The sequence below is a fragment of the Podarcis bocagei genome (genome assembly GCF_964188305.1).
Source record: "Podarcis bocagei genome assembly, chromosome: 8".
Classification (NCBI taxonomy): domain Eukaryota; kingdom Metazoa; phylum Chordata; class Lepidosauria; order Squamata; family Lacertidae; genus Podarcis; species Podarcis bocagei.
The window spans coordinates 36,755,970-36,773,807 of record NC_138133.1 but is presented as its reverse complement, the minus strand read 5'-3'; the positions used below and the strand labels follow the sequence as shown (position 1 = coordinate 36,773,807).

At 38.4% G+C, this 17,838-nt stretch overlaps 1 protein-coding gene and 1 long non-coding RNA gene across 2 annotated transcripts in view; one reads left to right on the top strand and one right to left on the bottom strand.

Annotated features, from left to right (window-relative positions):
• Positions 1 to 17,838, top strand: part of ZNF407 (zinc finger protein 407) — a 334,010-nt gene that overhangs the window by 256,849 nt on the left and 59,323 nt on the right. The window lies entirely within an intron of this gene.
• LOC308593469 lies at positions 465 to 16,240 on the bottom strand. Its single transcript, XR_014010963.1, has 3 exons — positions 16,056 to 16,240; positions 14,994 to 15,075; positions 465 to 2,097 (listed from the first exon to the last, which is right to left on the bottom strand). It is a non-coding gene; the product is annotated as an uncharacterized lncRNA (long non-coding RNA).

Genomic DNA, 17,838 nt, shown 5'->3' with positions numbered 1-17,838 from the left:
GCATTTAACTTTCAATGTGTGTGACAGAAACACCTGTACAACTCTCTTTTTTCTTTGTTTGGTCAAAGCAAAGCTATTTACGGACTATATGACTGCTTAAAATACACACAGAAAGCTTATTTGGCCTAATGTAACATATGTTATCTTCTATTTTTTTAACAAAACACCTTTTTTAAATGGTGTGAAGGAAAATAAAGTAGTATCTTTAAAATAAATTAAACTGCAATAGAGGGGAACCCTGACATGGATTCTGCCAGCTTAATTCCTTCAGGTAAAACAACGATAGAATTATTTAATAAATAATAGTTAACTGATAATCAACATGTCATAATCAGCAATTCTGTCCCCAGCCCCAGCAATATTTTCTGTTCACTTTCTGTTAAAGGGCAAACAAAAAATGTGTTGCTGGTAGTTTTTTGCAGGACTTAACATTGTAAGGGAAACTCTAAAGTTCTGATCAAAACAAATCACACAAACTCAATACAATATACTATTTTATAATACATACATACTTTTATTTGTATGCTGCTTCGCTCAGTTCAAACCATGCTCAAGGTGGTTTACAACATGAACAAAGTCATAACTACTGCACAGCATAACTAAACTACAGTGGTACCTCGGGTTACATATGCTTCAGGTTACAGACTCCGCTAACCCAGAAATATTACCTCGGGTTAAGAACTTTGCTTCAGGATTAGAACAGAAATCGTGCAGCAGCAGCACAGTGGCAGCAGGAGGCCCCATTAGCTAAAGTGGTGCTTCAAGTTAAGAACAGTTTCAGGTTAAGAACAGACCCCCAGAACAAATTAAATACGTAACCAGAGGTACCACTGTAGTCAGATGTGCGGGGTATAAATTATTAAATTATTATAAACAATTAAAAAAGACACAAACCAAACAATGACATATTGCAGTGAGGCAAAAGCACCTGAGAGTGTGAAGTAGAGCCAGTATGGAGGTGTGGCTTATGTAGAGTCCTGAGACCAGGATATAGAGGCCTGAAGGACCACATTCAGTCTCTGATCCATTCCTGAATCCTGGCCTATAGCAATTGTCTGTCATTCCACAAGGTGGTGGAAGGGAGGTGGTTCACTTGCAAGCATCTCCAGGGTGCGTACATGATTCCCAAAATCATGCCTTTAAAAATCTGATAAACTCCTCCAGATCTCCCAAACACACACCATGGAAACCTCTGTTTTCTATATATGCCCTGCAGCCTTGTCACAAGATCACTGAGTGGATTTTGCCCTAGTCTTTACTTTTCTTCATATCTACTGTATTTGCAGCTTTATTTAAGACTTGAACCAAGTCTCTGCAACACCCAGTGCTTTTTTTTCTAAAAAAATTAAATGTTTAGGGATACTCTCATTTTCCTACTCATATTCCTCAATGAGGCCAAACTTAGATTCACAAAATGTTTAGGGGTATGCGTCCCACTTGCAACACCAATATGAGCATTAATTTAGCATCCATAGATGTTAAGTAGTTTGGCACTGTATAAATGTAAATGTGGGGGGGGGGGGCACAGAAACGTATTATTAACAACCATGTTTTTATGTGCCATTTCATACATCCAGCCAGCTTATGATCCTGGTAGTTTGGTGTTGATGTTAAGACTCCTGTCAGGAATGTTGACACAAATTAGCACCATGGCATCAATCAGTTGGATTAGTTGATTTGAAATCATTTCATAAACTAAAACGATTCCCCCAAATAATTGATGAGTTATTTTAAATATAGGTACTTAACAGAAATGCAAATGGTATGGATTATTTTACAGGTACTTCCTCAAACACTGCATAGTTAAAGTATGAAATTTGCTACCACAAGATACTACCATGTCCACAGGATAGCTTAACAAGTGGTTAAAGCTCACAGGGATTACAAAATCTCATGGAGGATAAGACTAACAATGACCGGTAGTCATTATAGCTATATGAGCTATGTGCTCTGAATACCAGCTGCCAGGGAGCATGAGTGGAAGATAGCTGTTTCTGTCATTCCTTGCTTGTGTGCTTCCCACAGCATCTGGTTAGCCATTGTGAGAATGTAAGATGGGCCTTTGGCCTGACCCAGCAGAGCTTTTCTTATCTTCATCTAAAATCAAAGAAAATACATTTCCATCAGTGCAGCTATTTTATTCACTGGCAATTTTATGTAGCTTTAATTAATCAATAAAATTCATACAATTAATCGACTAAGATGTCTTTATCACCGCTGGAAAGGACTTTATTACCACTGTGAGTGTAATAGCTGTTGCAGAACTTTGGGGATTGTTTCCATAACTGAATGGATCCCCACATTAGGCTTTTACTCACTTGAGAGGCCTTGATAATCAGAGCTGCTATTCTGCTACTGGCATTAACTCTTTCAATTCCACGATAGTTATTAGCAACTGTAGACATGTAAAATAACTGCTTGATAGGTTTTTATGTGACCTACAAGGAAAATAAAATCGTGCTTATGCCACTGTCCATGTCTTCTTAATGTGTGGTGATAATTGTGCAGTAATAGCCTTTCCTTAATAGCTGGTATAGCTTTTCCAAATCTCTTGTTTTAAAATTCTGGTCACTAGAGGAAGAACCTTAGCAACAGGAATTGGTATAGTCGGTATTTTCATGGTGTACTAGAAGGAAAATTGTATTAATTCTACTAACATCAGTAAAAAGATTGAGGTTTTCTTATTTCCGCTAACTTTTGTGTATTTACTTTTTTAAAGAAAGTTAGTAAGATATTGAAGAATTGTTTTATAGTTTCAAGCTTTTGTATGCAACTGTGCTGTGCTCATCTACCAATACCAACATAAATTAGTATGCAACTCGGATTAGTCTTGAACTCGGATAGTCCCAGTATGTTGATATGTTGCACTTGCATAGAGGTGTTTTAGATTTTGCTTTCACTTTTCTTCTTTGGGAGTGGTGAGAATTGAACATGAGAAGAAAGTTTATACATATATCAAATTTCCTTCTCTGTGTATACTGTGATGTTTTACTGTTGCTATGGCCATTGGCTAATGCGAATAAAGTTTTATCTCTCGAAGTGGTACCTCAGGTTCAGAACAGTTTCAGGTTAAGAATGGACCTCCGGAACAAATTAACGTCTTAACCAGAAGTACCACTGTATCTGAAATTGAATTATTATGGTAGCATGTCATATGTGAATCAGTGTCCCTTAAATCTTACTGCCTGCTCCTCACATTGTCCCATCAGCTACCTAACTGTGTGAAAATTACAATAAGATTCCATCTATGTCCTTTGTAATGACGACTGCCAGAAACAGAATATTGGACTAGATCAGGGGTCAGCAACCTTTTTCAGCCGTGGGCTGGTGCACCGTCCCTCAGACCTTGTGGGGGGGCGGCGGACTATATTTTTTTTGGGGGGGGGGTGAACGAATTCCTATGCTCCGCAAATAACCCAGAGATGCATTTTAAATAAAAGCACACATTCTACTCATGTAAAAACATGCTGATTCCGAGACCATCCGCGGGCCGGATTGAGAAGGTGAATGGGCCACATCCGGCCTCTGGGCCTTAGATTGCCTACTCCTGAACTAGATAGACTTGTGGTTTGATCCAGTAGGGCTTGTCAGTCCTTTCTATGAATGTAGGCTACGCACAAAGCCTTGAACACTGCTGCAGATGTATACATGTATAGAGCATACAGAACATTGGCTGTCATGGAAACTTCCTTCCATGATCCCAAAACACATTGGTTTGTGCCACACATGTATGATAGTTTCCTAGGCATGTCTACATCTAGGCCAGGCGTTAGGGTACCTTTGACCTGCCAGATGTTACTAAAGCCCCATCAGCCCCAACATTCATGGCCAATGACCAAGGATGATGGGAGTTGTAGTTCAGCAACATCTGGGGGGGGGGACAAAGTTCCCCACACCTGTCTTTTGACATCATCAGGAACTTTCAGCAGTCTGGAGGCCTTTCAAACCTTTTATTAGCTCCAGATTGAAGTCTACATACTGCATGCATGCTCTTACATGGGACCCAGGAAAGAATCCCCAAATTAGGAAGTTGATCTCAGTTCAGCCTAAATTGATCTAATTACTCATTTTCAAATGTTCAGTGGTATAACACTGATGAATACCAATTGTAGTACAGTTTTACTTGGCAAGAACAACATTTCTTTCCCAATAATGTGAGTAGCCTAAAATTACCATCATCAATGAGAATGCTAATGAAACCTTATTTTTCTTGTAATTTTAAACGGTAAAGCAGGTCTTTGGGGCATAATAAGATGATAACACACACTATCTGCTTTAATAAGTAATGTACAGAATAAAAATAGTGTCTGATAATAATGTATTTTGATATCTTTTAGTGGATTCCCCCCTCCCTCCCCCCAGTGAAATGTTATTGCCTACGGTAGTCTCAAACACAGATGAAGCCAGGGCTCAGTTGATAAACAGGAGGGCTTCTTCTTTTATACTACTGTGTATTGTCTAACATAGGGTTATTTTGTTGACTAATTGCCAGCGAATTTTTATTTATGCTTTTTAATTAACCATTACATTTTAAATACCTCACATAAATTTGCAATCTACTCTTGGAGGGGGTTACTGCTTCAACTTATAATGTTTTAGCATGGAGAGACATGACAATATTATAATTCATCAGAGCCCTGCTCCCCATTTTTTTCATGCTGCTCTCCTCACCACTTTTATCACTTCTGCAAAAGGGATGCCTCGTTTAAGCCTCCTTTGCATTATGACTGGCTTTAACCTAGCAGACTTCTCTCTAACAGTAAGCATTGGCAGGTTGTTCCCTGATGTCTCGTAGAATAACATATTGTGGCTAAGGACTGTTTAACTCTTATCTATTTTTATGGCTAATAATGAAAGCACTTCAGAACACACTCACCTTTAATTCCTGTGATATTATTTGAGGAACGAATAAAATACTTAGGCTGCAGTCCTGTACTTGCTTTCCTGGGAATAAGCTCCATTGAACTTATTGAGACTTATTTCTGAGCAGACATGTACAGGATTATGCTGTCAATAACCTTTCAGTTGGGTCAATTATCCTCTGTCCCAATTCCAGTCCTTTGACACAAGTTATTTGTGTTTATTTCTTTTAATATTTTAATATTAGTGAACTTTCTTCCACCTTATTTCCTTCAGTATTGAAATACCAAAGGTCCAACCATAGCAGGTTGATTACACACTTGTTACCTGTAATTCAATACAGCAGCACCCTGTTTACAGCGTCCAGATTTCCTGTGCTGTCAGTTAGAGCAATCAGCACAAAAACCAGGAGCTTTTGGAACTAAATAAACAATGAGAAAAAACATTCGGGGCTGCCAGTAACCCTTCACAGGTAATTTAACAGCCTTTGACTACAAGGCATCAGTTGTTGTAGATGTCTGCCGAGTATGAAATCTGACATTCTGCCTTGCCATGTTCTGCCAGTAGGAAAGTACGTAATCTCTTGCTGAGGTTCACTGGAGCCCCTTTAGTGCATTGTGCTTTCACATTGAACCTAAGTGGTTTTATTATGACAGACATCGGCACTTGCATTCTGTCACACGTGTGTCATGTAATCTCTCAGTACGATACATCAAGTTATTTAAAATTTGGTGATGACCTAAATTGGTGTAGTCCCCCCCCCCCGTGTTAATTGTTTTCCTTTTTTTTTTTTTTTTAGAATCACCTATTTCTGTCTTGGCAATCCCAAATGGCTTTTGTTTTTTTTTGTTCTTGAATTGTTCCTAAAAGGTTTAACTACTAAACCAGGGGAAAATGAGGGTCAGATCATCTGCACAAGTGATAACTTACAAAAGCAGCTATGATGCAGCAGTTACTGTTGCTTTTCAAGTCTGTATCTTTATTCATAGTAATTCCATATGCACTTTAAAATGTCCCCAGCATGTTTGGGGCAAAATGGCCTTTTTTAAGATTAGACTTTAAAAATGAGAAAACTTTCGGTGCTTGCTCTTGCCTCAAAATAAATATGGGGCAGCTATAAGAATAGACTCAATATTATTTAGACAGACTTCATTTTTTGAGGTTTGGGGCAGATCCTTGATGGCAGATTTTAATTTTACAGAGTTTTTTTAGGAGGGTTTGGGTTCTCAGTTATGGCTTCTTCATCCCAGAATTCTGTGTGTGCTAACTGATATATGAAGCACATGAGAGCCACTTACTCAGCCAGTGGTCCCCATCTCAGAACTGAGTCCACAAGTTGACTTCATAGCTACATGAAGATGTCATTGTTTTCCCCTGCCACCCCTTATCTAATGCTTATTTCCCCTAAATTGATTTCTGAATTTTGAATTTTATTGTTATTCATGTTTTTATACTATATTTTATGCTGCTTTTACAATTAAGTGTTTTAAATTTGTTGTTAGCCACCCTGAGCCCGGTTTTTGAACCGGGAAGGGCAGGATATAAATAAAAATGTATTATTATTATTATTATTATTATTATTATTATTATTATTATTATTATTATTATTATTTATTAGCCCCTGTTCTGTGTAACATCTTGCATGATTAAGAGTTCTAGAGAACCTGAAAGTTTTCCATATTTTGTGACATTTTGGTTGGTCCCAAGAAGGATATTGCTCAACTCTGGATTTTGGAGGGGGGGTTTTCTTCCTCCAATTTATATATTGGAAAACTATTTCCACAACTATTTCTCAAATACATTGCCCTTGTGGTTTTGTGGTGTGACTTTTATATAGTGGAATAATTAGTGTTACAGTGGTACCTCGGGTTAAGTACTTAATTCATTCCGGACGTCCGTTCTTAACCGGAAACTGTTCTTTAACCTGAAGCACCACTTTAGCGAATGGGGCCTCCCACGATTTCTGTTCTCATCCTGAAGCAAAGTTCTTAACCTGAGGTACTATTTCTGGGTTAGCGGAGTCTGTAACCTGAAGCGTATGTAACCTGAAGCGTATGTAACCCGAGGTACCACTGTATTTTCAGAAGCCTTTGTGCTTACGCATTTCTATTTTACCTGATTCGGATTCAGATACATTTGACAACTTTACTGATTTTCTACAGTAACTGGTTTTGTGGTGTGTGTTTTTAAATTTAAGCCTGTGTATACGAATTAAAGCAGACAAGAAACATCTGTGAGGATAAGAGGGTAGAGATGCAAATCCATCTAGGGGAGCATCAGGTACATTCATGTCTTATTTTAGCAGTCATGTGGCATTGTGATAGACGAAGGGAACTGCACCATCTATAAATAATCTGGAGCAGTTTCTACAGTATTTCAGTAATCGGCCCAGTAGCTGTAGCATACACAAAGGAAATATCGATACAAATCAGTAAACTAATCTATCAGCTAGGGATACATTTTAGCTGTGTGCTCAAACACCACAGAGACATCATTTAATAAGACAGAATAGTAGATGAGTTTCCTTTTTATCCCATGTTATTTACACCCTATAGACTTTTTTTAAAAAAAATAAACAAATCCCTTTCTATAAAATATGCGCACAAATCCTTGTAAATTCCCCTGTATAAACTCCAGAACATTCTGGACACTTTGAGACTTCTTGCCCCAATCCTGGAATGAGCAGGTTTGGGTGTGAAAAGGAAGCCTGAAATTAAAAGAAGTAGACTAGATGTTGGAGCTCTGTGTTTGCATGAGAGTTTCCAAGCTCAAAAAAGTTGCTTGATGAGGATACCACAATGTGTTTTCTATCCATTTCTTAGCTAGACATAAAGGAGGGGTGAAGCACCTGCAATTTCAGCAGCATGCAGTAGCACATTGCTCATTCACATTAAACCATAGTTTATCTGTGGTTTAATGTGACATATGAACCAGAACATAGAGTGCTATTTGGATAAAACTACTTCTGTTCACTATTTGTTTGCAATGCTTTCTCCTACAAAACTGCAAGTACTTGTTAAGAAGAAACCAAGAACTGTTTGTGGTTTCTTTTTGGATAGTGTACATTTATGATTTACTACTTCAGTCAGTTTATAAAAGATCTAGATGTTTATTTATATAAAGTATTTATATTGTTCTGTTGTGCCACATATTGCTTTCCAAACCAAACACCAATAAAAAAGAATCTATTGCAATAAAACAAGAAACCAGTCCAGTAGCTAAGGACAATCAATAAATAAACAAACAAACCACAAACTAAATACCAGTCCAGTGTTACCAAAAGCTTGGACAAACAAATGTTTTTGTTGGCTGCTAAAAATTAACAATGTAAACATGACAAATATAGTAAAAGTGAGCCTTCCTTTCCCTTTCTTTCTTTCCTTCCTTCCTTCCTTCCTTCTTTCCTTTCTTGGTTAGAAGTATTTCTAAGACTGGATGCCACAATGAAGTTGGGGAAGCACCACCAGCAAAGTCACAGCAACTGTTCTTAAGATACTAGCAGATTTTATGTAAAGTTTAGTTGCATATTTTGTTCCAAAATAGCGTACTTAAAATAGCCATCCTAAAAGTGGCCTGAAAAATCAGACTATCTTTGTACTTAGATGTGCATGTATTTTGGTGCCTAGAATTTTCATGGATCTAACATCAGTTCCTAATTTATTAAACCATAGTTTAACATCCAGTTAGCAAACTGATGTTAAGCTACTCTTTCACCATTCTGTCCACAACATTGTTTAATTGTGTTTTAATGAAACAATGATATAAACTTCAAGGAAGGAATGAGGCTTGGGGAAGGGCAAATAGGGAGTACACTCCTTCTTCCCAGCGGCTAAACTATGGTATGGCAAGCTGGGAATTGAGCATCCAAAGTGGGCAGTTGTGATAGACGAAAACTTAATTCACTGTTAGTACTGATTTACATAGTACTACATTATATGCCCATTTCAAAGACCACAGTCATCTTACATTAACTTCTGTTTTTAAAAGAAATCATATAAGTTTCCAAATACAATTTGGCCATACCCCAAAAAGACTCCAATCTAAATCCAAGTTAGGAGACAGCAGGTGGATAAAACGAAAAATGGAGAGAAGAAAACAATGAGACAATACTGTTTAACATAATAGGCTGTGGATTTGACATGCCAGCTGCCTGGCTATCATTAGGATTTTTTTATAGGCATCACAATAAACTTTCAAGGAGCAATTTGAAGGAGGACAATCTGGTTTGCAAAACGAACCATTGATGCACATTGTCATTGTCACAGTTTGGAAACCATAAGCACTGAATAGAAAGTATACAGTTAAATTAGAACATACTAAATTTAATTTTCAATCTAGAATTTAAGCCAGCCTTGCTATGTTGAACCATGTGAAAGAGAGGAGAAAGACAAGTAGCCAGTACTTGTAAACTCAGATGTAGCATGTTCTAAGAAATAACAAGTGTGGGTCAGATCCTTAATATCAGACTTATTAATGCTTGGATGCAGTGATGTTTAGGATGGGAGTATATAAACTGAAGCTCAGAAAAGATGAAGATATTGATGGTAGTGGGGGCCCAACTGAGCATTGGAAAGGTGTTTTGCACATTCTGGATGGCACACAAGGACACATTTGTGTGTCTGGTAGTGGAACAGTTTAAAAAGTTATCTAAGACTGCAGCCCTTATCCCACTTAACTGAAAGGAAGCCCCATTAGGAAATACTTTTGAGTAGACATAGGATTGCAGCCCAAGTTTGCTTTCTGATGAGGGATGTTACTGATGTCTTGGTGCAGTTCTGGACATGAAAGTTGAGTTCAGGTATTCTTTTAAAAAGGATATTGCAGGAAATGTTTTGTGTGATTCTTACAGGTCCATTGAAGAGAAAGGTTCAAGCATCTGTTCTATACAGTGACCCCCATGACTACTTCTATACAGATAAAAATGTCTTTAAAAATAAATACACAAATAAAATGAGTTGGGAAAATGCTTTTATCCCTGTGGTTCTGTCAGCTGATCTTATCTGAGGAAAAATTACCCCAATCAAACTGAGCTTGCTTTCCTAAGTTTTAAAGAAAAAGAAAATATGGTTGATGTTGGGTTTCAAGAGTTAAATGTCTTTTAGCACTAACATTATATGTCAGAAATTTATTTTCACATAGAACTGTGTTAGATGTTCTGTCCCTTTGCCTCCTTCTGAAATGTGAGCTTTATAAAAATTCTTTGGAAACAAAACATTGAGGCTATATTTTTCTAGATCATTTTAATGTAAGTTTAGTATCACTGTGGAGATTTCTAAGACCTCTTAGAGAAGTTTCAGAGTTAGCAGTTAACAGTTTGCCTCAAAGTACTGTTCATGATGTATTTATATAGGAGCCAGAAATATTATAGCTGTTACTATGTGAGTTGTTTCCCCCTTTTTCTGGATTCCAGTGTTCTTGAATTCCTACTTTTAAATGTGTGGTTAGTTTTACTGAAGCCATTGTGGTTACCAGATACTGGCATTTGCCAGATACCCTCATATTTGTAAGTGTAGTTGGAATTCTACAAAATTGTGGTAAGATATTCCTTTACATCCAGAGTCCCATAGGTCTCAGCTTGGATAATACAGAGTAAGACATAGCTGTGCTTGTTTTATTTAATCCCCTCATTCCTCTCTCACAATAGGCCCTATACTGGCATTCATACCCCACACAATTCATATCACATTAGGGGAAAAGTAGGGCTGTGCTGTTCCCCGTACCTAAATCTGACACCTTCTACATACATGTTGAGGAAAGGTCTTGAGCAGACAACTGCTCTACACTGGCAGGCTCCTTATGCAGTTTAGAACCTAGATAGTGCAGAATGGTCTGCAGATGGTGGTTATGATGGCCCTGCTTTTCCACTCAAATGATTCTAACTGTTCAAGTTTTGAATGCGTCTGTAGGACTCCTGACCTTTTTCAGTGAGATCTTCTGTGGTTGAAGAGGACAGCCATGTGCATGTGCTACTGTCATGGCTGCCCTAATACTGAAGAGTTACAGGTAGTAACTGATGTCAGAAATCTGTCTTGTGATTTCTGAATCACAAGACAGAGAAACCAGTAGGAGAACACTTCAATCTCCCAGGACATACTATACAAGATCTCAAAGTAGCTGTCATATTACAAAAGAATTTCAGAAATAGACTGGAAAGAAGTTGCTGAATTGCAACTTATCACCAAACTTAAAACTATGGAGAAACTTGGTCTGAATAGAAACAATGGATTCTTATCTCATTATACATGATAAAGCTATTTTTAGCCATCTCACCCCTTGCTTTTTCCAGGAAGACCAATTGCAGTCATTAACAGCCGTCAAAAGGTTTACCACACCAATCACCCATTCCCACCACTCTTCTGGGTAATACCCCTCCCCACCCTCTCACTATATGCTGTATAAGGGTCTGGTGACTTCTGTTTCAGTGCATCTGAAGAAGTGTGCATGCACACGAAAGCTCATACCAATAACAAACTGAGTTGGTCTCTAAGGTGCTACTGGAAGGAATTTTTTTATTTTGTTTTGACTAATATTGAATGTTTGATGGCTGAATTGATAAGTACTCACTTTGGTCTTTGGGTGTTTACCTCTGTATGGAAGTTGAAGTAAAGAAAAGAAAGAAGAAGAATGAGCATTGGCTGAAGGATCGGCCCCTGTACCTGTCCCAGGCCACACCCCTGCTGGCAGCCCATTGGCCTGCCAGGCAGGGGCGAGCCAAAGACACCCGCTTACCAGGTGGGTGGCACCTGGCCAGGTAAGCCCCTCATGGGGTCGCAAACTCCACCTACCTGTTAGGAGGGGGTGAGCGGGAATTGTAAAAAGTCTTTGGAAAATGTTTCCCTATTTTTAAAGTCTTCATGAAATACAAAGGAAGTGCGTAAAAAACCCCAACTGCTTTCCCTTCCTTTAAACCATAATAGGATGGCCAAGAAGCAACTTAGAGATTTTCCTTCTACTTTTTAAATCCATTGCTGAATCAGAAGACAAAACAAACTTTGTGTTTGTGTCTTGTTTTCTTGTCCCTCTCATTTTGTTACTCCTGTGGTAGCATGCTATGCTATAGATGTGCAACACAGCAATCTGGCAGAAGCTGCCATTTGTCATCACCCAGTTCAGTTATAACTTGAATATTTTTTGTTATTTTCTGATGCTCCACCCTTTACATTATGAGAGCCAAGGGTGGCTGATAATAATAGAAAAATACATTAAAAACAAAAGCAGAACCACAGTGAAAAACAAAAACAACAGCAATAATAATCAAAACTACGTTATAAAAATAGTGTCTCTTCTGTTTTACTCCAAAGCCTTCCTGGAACAAGAAAAACTGGTTTTAAATTGTGTTCTGAATGAACATAAAGTGAGGGGCACAATCTGATCTTCAGGAATGGAGTTCATTAGCACCTGGTGGTGTCACTGGTGAGAAGATCCTGTTTCTTGTTGTGACACTCAGACCATATTACCCAAGGGTACCACAAGCAGGGTCTTCCCTGCAGATCACAAAACTTTAATTCGGCTGCTGGACAAAGTGCTCCTTCACATACTTGGGTCCAAAGCTTATTAGGGCTTTAAATGCTAGTTGGGCCCAGTCCAGTTGCTCACCAGCAGCTAGTGAACTGCTTTCTGGAATGGTATAATATAATCCCATCTCACCATCTTACACATTATATGGGCATCTTCCATACAATTTTCACGATATATGAAGTATCCTGGAAACCCTAAACCAAGTGTGTCAATAGTCAGCTACAGGCACAGCTGTAAAATGAAGAAGTTGATAAATATACAAACATCACTCTATTCAACAGAATAGAGTTCTGTCATATCTTCTGGGCCATGTGGGATCTTCCCAAGGATTTTGTGTGTGTGTAATGTAGTGCTAATTTTTCATTAGAGAGTTACTTAAAAGACAGACAGATGCCACATGAAACTAATGACAGCTAACAATGCAGGGTTATTGACAAAACATGAGTCTATCAAGATACCAGTATTATTTAACTACTTTTAACTAAAGATGTGAAGTTCATGCTAACGCTTTAAAAATATGTATATTTTGTGGTTTAAAGAGCAGGAGATACCTGGTATTGATGATTCTAGAATTAGACAAATGATTATAAGCCTACAAGCTTGATTTTGAGTCACAACATTCTTTTTGGCAATGACACATCTGCTTTCTGTACCATAACTGTTGCAAAAACTATATAATCACACACAAAAAAACATTTATTGCAATCAAAATGTAAAATTTCCCAAGTACTGCGCTTTGGACTGCAGATATAGTTGATATTGACAGCAAACTATTGGATAAATATTCAGAAAGGCCAACAAGATTGGCCTGCCAATTGGTGAAATAGCCAGTAGCAGTTTTTGAAGTGTGAATGTGTGAGATCTGATTTCAGCATGCACAAATGCACAAGCGAAAGGTCAGGAAATTTAGTTTGCTGCCTGTGTCTTTGTGCTGATTGCCATTATGGATGTTTCAGGTTTTATGCCTCATTCAATCAAGTGCACATAAATTCATTCGTAATGTGACTTCATACTATTTGTACGCAATATCTGCCTGACAAATCAGACTCTTTGGATGAAAGCCACTCTATGTAATGCTGCTGCATCCATATTAGCCATGCTCCAAGATGCCAAATGCACATGGGGGTATGTCAGCTTCCTCCTGGTGGTAGCCTCCTGTGACCCTTCAAAAGACAATTCAAAGGTGATGGTCCTCTGGTGCAACTAGGTGGCCACTTAATGCTTTACCCAAAAAGAGAAAATGGTCGTTAAAATTATTGGACTTAGCTGAGATGGCGAAGTTAATGTGTTTAAGTGGAGAAAAATCATTGTTGATATTTTCTAAAGATTGGAAACACTTTGTGGACTTTTGGTGTGAAAAACAAAAAGGAACCTGTCATCTCTGGGTTTGAGGATTGAAGAAAATAGTAATTTATAGAAAGTGGAATATTTGAGTGTTACCTTGGAGTGGATGTTTTGAATTATTTTCTATATATAGCTGACTGATGAAGAATCGGAAGTTATTTTCTTCCGCCCTCCTTTTCCTTTTTCTTTTTGTTTGTGCTTTTATTTAGATTAGTTTCTATTATCTTTGATATTATAAAAGGATATTGGATATTGATCTTTGTATATCTTTTTTCAAACTTTAATAAAATCTATTGGGAAAAGAAAAATGTATCATCGAAAAAGAGGGCAAAATAGAACACCTATTTACGTAAAATTTGTTTGCACTAATTTGGAATCATTTAATTGTAGAGTTAGAAGGGATTCCAAGGGTCATCTAGTCCAGCCCTCTGCAATGCAGGAATCACAGCTAAAGAATCCTTGACAGATGGCCATCCAGCCTCTGTTTGAAAACCTCCAATGAGGGAGAGTCCACATGGTTCTTTATCTTTAACTCAGACTTGGACCACACAGTTGTTCAAACTGAGGATTGTCAAACAGAGGAGTTTATTCTGTAAGGTAGTCATCCCGGGTGCAGCTCCCTATGAGACACAAAGGGCTGCTGCTAGAAGTGTAAACATGAAAGTGTTTTGTGGGCTTCTCTAGCTCCCAGCATTACTATCTTTTACTTACCAGTTCTGTGACTGTATAATAAAAGTTGTTGCTGTATTAGCTTGTACCTTAGTAGTTGGTTTTTACTGGGTTCAGTTTAGTTTTTGGGAAATCCATCCTCTGAATGGGCTTAGCTGCCATGCCAAACCAGACCTCCCTCCACATCCTTAGCATCTCTTTCAATGAATAATAATAAAAAGGAACATTTCATAACTCTGCTACAGTTCATCTTAAATTTGAGCAGACATCTTTATGAATGGTTTTGGTTTTCAGAATACATTAAGACATGTAATTTGAATGAATGCAAATGCTGGCATGTTTGACCTGGTTTTAACTAATTGGATCTTGAGATCCTCTCATAGAAGCATTGGGCAAAAGGTGACTTTCCTGCTTCACCCCCCTTTCAGCCGCCCAAGACCCATAAAGGGTGCCCTCAGAATTAGGGGATTGTGTTGAATGAGGAGAGTCTGTGATCTTTCTAGTTCACCCCAATAAGCAGGGTCCTTTAACGCTTGCAGAACCTTTTTGGGAGGCTGCTGGGAGAGGGAGGGATAGAAAAGCTATTTTTCACCCATACTTACCATGAGTTGATCTCTGGGTCCAAGCCGTTGACTTAATTTTCAGCATAGGGTGGAGAATGGGACTATCTTTGACCATGGTCTTCTGACCATGAGGAAGAGAGTTGGGAAAAATGGAGGAAGTCAGTGTGTAGAACAAAATTGACTAGTTAAAATAAACCATATTTTTCAACAAGGTTCTTTGGAAACTTATCAGCTCTTTAGCATGAATAATTTTTGTATCATTAGGATATTTTGTACATTTTGCTTAATATTTAAATCATTTTCCAATTCAAAATACATCATGGCCTCTTATTTGGGTCAGGAAAGTAGAGAAAAGTATATTTATGACCTAGGGAACACAACTGAGCAAACAGAGACAAGGCAGAATATTAAATCTTTGAAATGAATACGATGTGATGGGAGGGATATGTAATCAAAGAAAGCAGATGATTTTTTATTTATTTGATCATTAAGAAGAGATTAAGCAGTCTACTGAAAAATAACACTTGCTTATTTTAAGGATACGGTTCTTACATATTTTGATTACTTCTACTATGATCATTATATTTTAAAAAAACAGCCAGAGGTTCTGAATGAGGATTGACATGGAGTGACTGGATCATAAGTTGCTCTCAGAAGATATTGGGTGAGAGGCGGGTAAAGATAAACATGCAAGATACCAGTCATGAAGATTGTTTAAAACCTCTCTGATCAATAGCATTAAAAATCTTGCCCCCAAACTGAGTCGTCTCTTCAATATTAATTGGAATACTTTATGCCCCCCCCCAGCTATTTTTAGAGTATGAGTTCAAAAAAATGTTTGGTCTGGTCTTTGTTTCATGGGAGTGTCCACTGACTGGACAATACATCAAAGGAGTGGGGTTGTGAATCCATCCACGGCTGGTTTGGGCTCTCAGAGCTTAGGGTTTGGGGGAAAGTGTTCACGATAGAAGATATATTACTATTGGTGCATCATGGCTACTACATCCCAGGATTATATTCTAGGATCTTTCAATTCAGCATATTGCACGGGCTTAACATAGTACAGCAGTTTGCACCAATAAAATACTGGTGTCCATTTGCCTTTTATGGTAGTGATGGAAAGCCCAATTCATAGAGGCTACTTCAGATGCTGCAGTGTGAAGAGTGGTAACCTGACATCTTTAACCCAAACTTGCCTCAGACACCTGTTCAAACAAGGACATGTAGCAAATGGGACAGTCAGTTGATCTCCCTAATAGCTACTTGCCACAAAAATACCGTGCATTCCCATGCAGTGGCGTAGCGTGGGTTGCCAGCACCTGGGGCAAGGCAAGTAATTTGCGCCCCCTAACCCGTGGATTTGCGCCCCCTAACCCTAACCCCCAGATGTTGCGCCCGGTGCGGCCGGCCCCCCTGCACCCCCCACGCTACGCCACTGTTCCCATGAAAATGTCCTGCATCCCTTGGCAGCTCAAGGACAATTCCTAAAGCTGCCTCAGTACTCAATTGTTGTTACTCCCCAAAGCTCTAGGACAAATATAACAGTCAAAAGTTAGACAGTAAAGTATCCAGTCCTCTGCCCCAAAATAAAAATAAATTCTCTTCTACAATACAGTTTCACTATGTAGGGTGTTGGGGGAAGTGCTCAATGCTGAATATCTCTGATTATTACTGCTTATATCCCAACATCTTGAAAATGGATAAGCTATCCATTTTGCCAGTGATGGGGCCATGGTACTCACTCCTAGAATAGCAATCCCTGCACATCAGCTGGTATGAGATCATGCTGCAAGACTGTTCTTAATACTGTACTGTGTCATGGAGCCATGGCTTATCAATCCACATGAGCCAGAGTGGGTATAGTATTGGAGCAGGGAGACCAGGTTTCAAATCCCCTCTTAGTCATCTTCATTGGGTGAACCTGAACCAGTCGCAGCCTAATGTACCTCACAGGGTTATTCTGAGGATAAAATGGGGAAGGGGAGAGCTATGCATGTCACCTTGACCTCCTTGGCGGAAAAGGATATAAATGTAATCATTTTAAAATATTAATTTATATCCTTGTAAATTGATGAGAGATTTTGTTTAATTTGGGGGTGCTTATTGTTTTCACTGCACTCTGTATTATGTCAGAACCAGGCCTACCAGCAGATAGAAGAAGTCACTATAGGTAGAGATTCTGGGATGTCATGAGAAAGGAGAATATTTTTAGTAATTTAATTCACTGTTGTGTTTCACTGTTGCAAAGGAGGAAAGACATGTGGGAGTTTCTGCCTCAGGCACCAAAATAACTTGGCTGGCCTTGGGCGCTGTGCACCTTGCCTGAATGGAGGTATGGAGGTGATGAGCATATTCTGCTTCATTTTAAGCCGCAAACGTCTTGGGCTGGCTCTATGGGTTGTATTCAGTTTACTCAGACCAGTTCCATTAAAATTAATGGACCTAAGTTAGTTCTGAAAACAAATTTCAGTGGGTCTTCTTTTGAGTAAAGTCTAGTGATTACAACCCTATGGTTTATTGTTGCAAGGATCTTGAAGGTAGCAATAGGAATTTGGGCATTATAATAGCAGGAACAACTAAAGAAGAAATGACAAAGTGATTTCATTAAGAGCTATGGCTGTTGGCCACATCATCTACATAAAAGATCTGTTCTTACCTAGTTCCTTTTACAATGATTTTTTTAAAAGGTGGTATGGCACCTCTAATATCAGGCATAAAATCCACCCCACCCCCATATTATTATTATTACTAACTGCCAGAGTTATAGAGGCTTATACTAGATTTAGAAGTGAAAAGCCTTTACAGTTGAATGAAATGAGATAAAATAAAATAGTGAATACTGCTGCCAATATTCTTTAAAAACCAGTTTAAGAGCATCCATGAG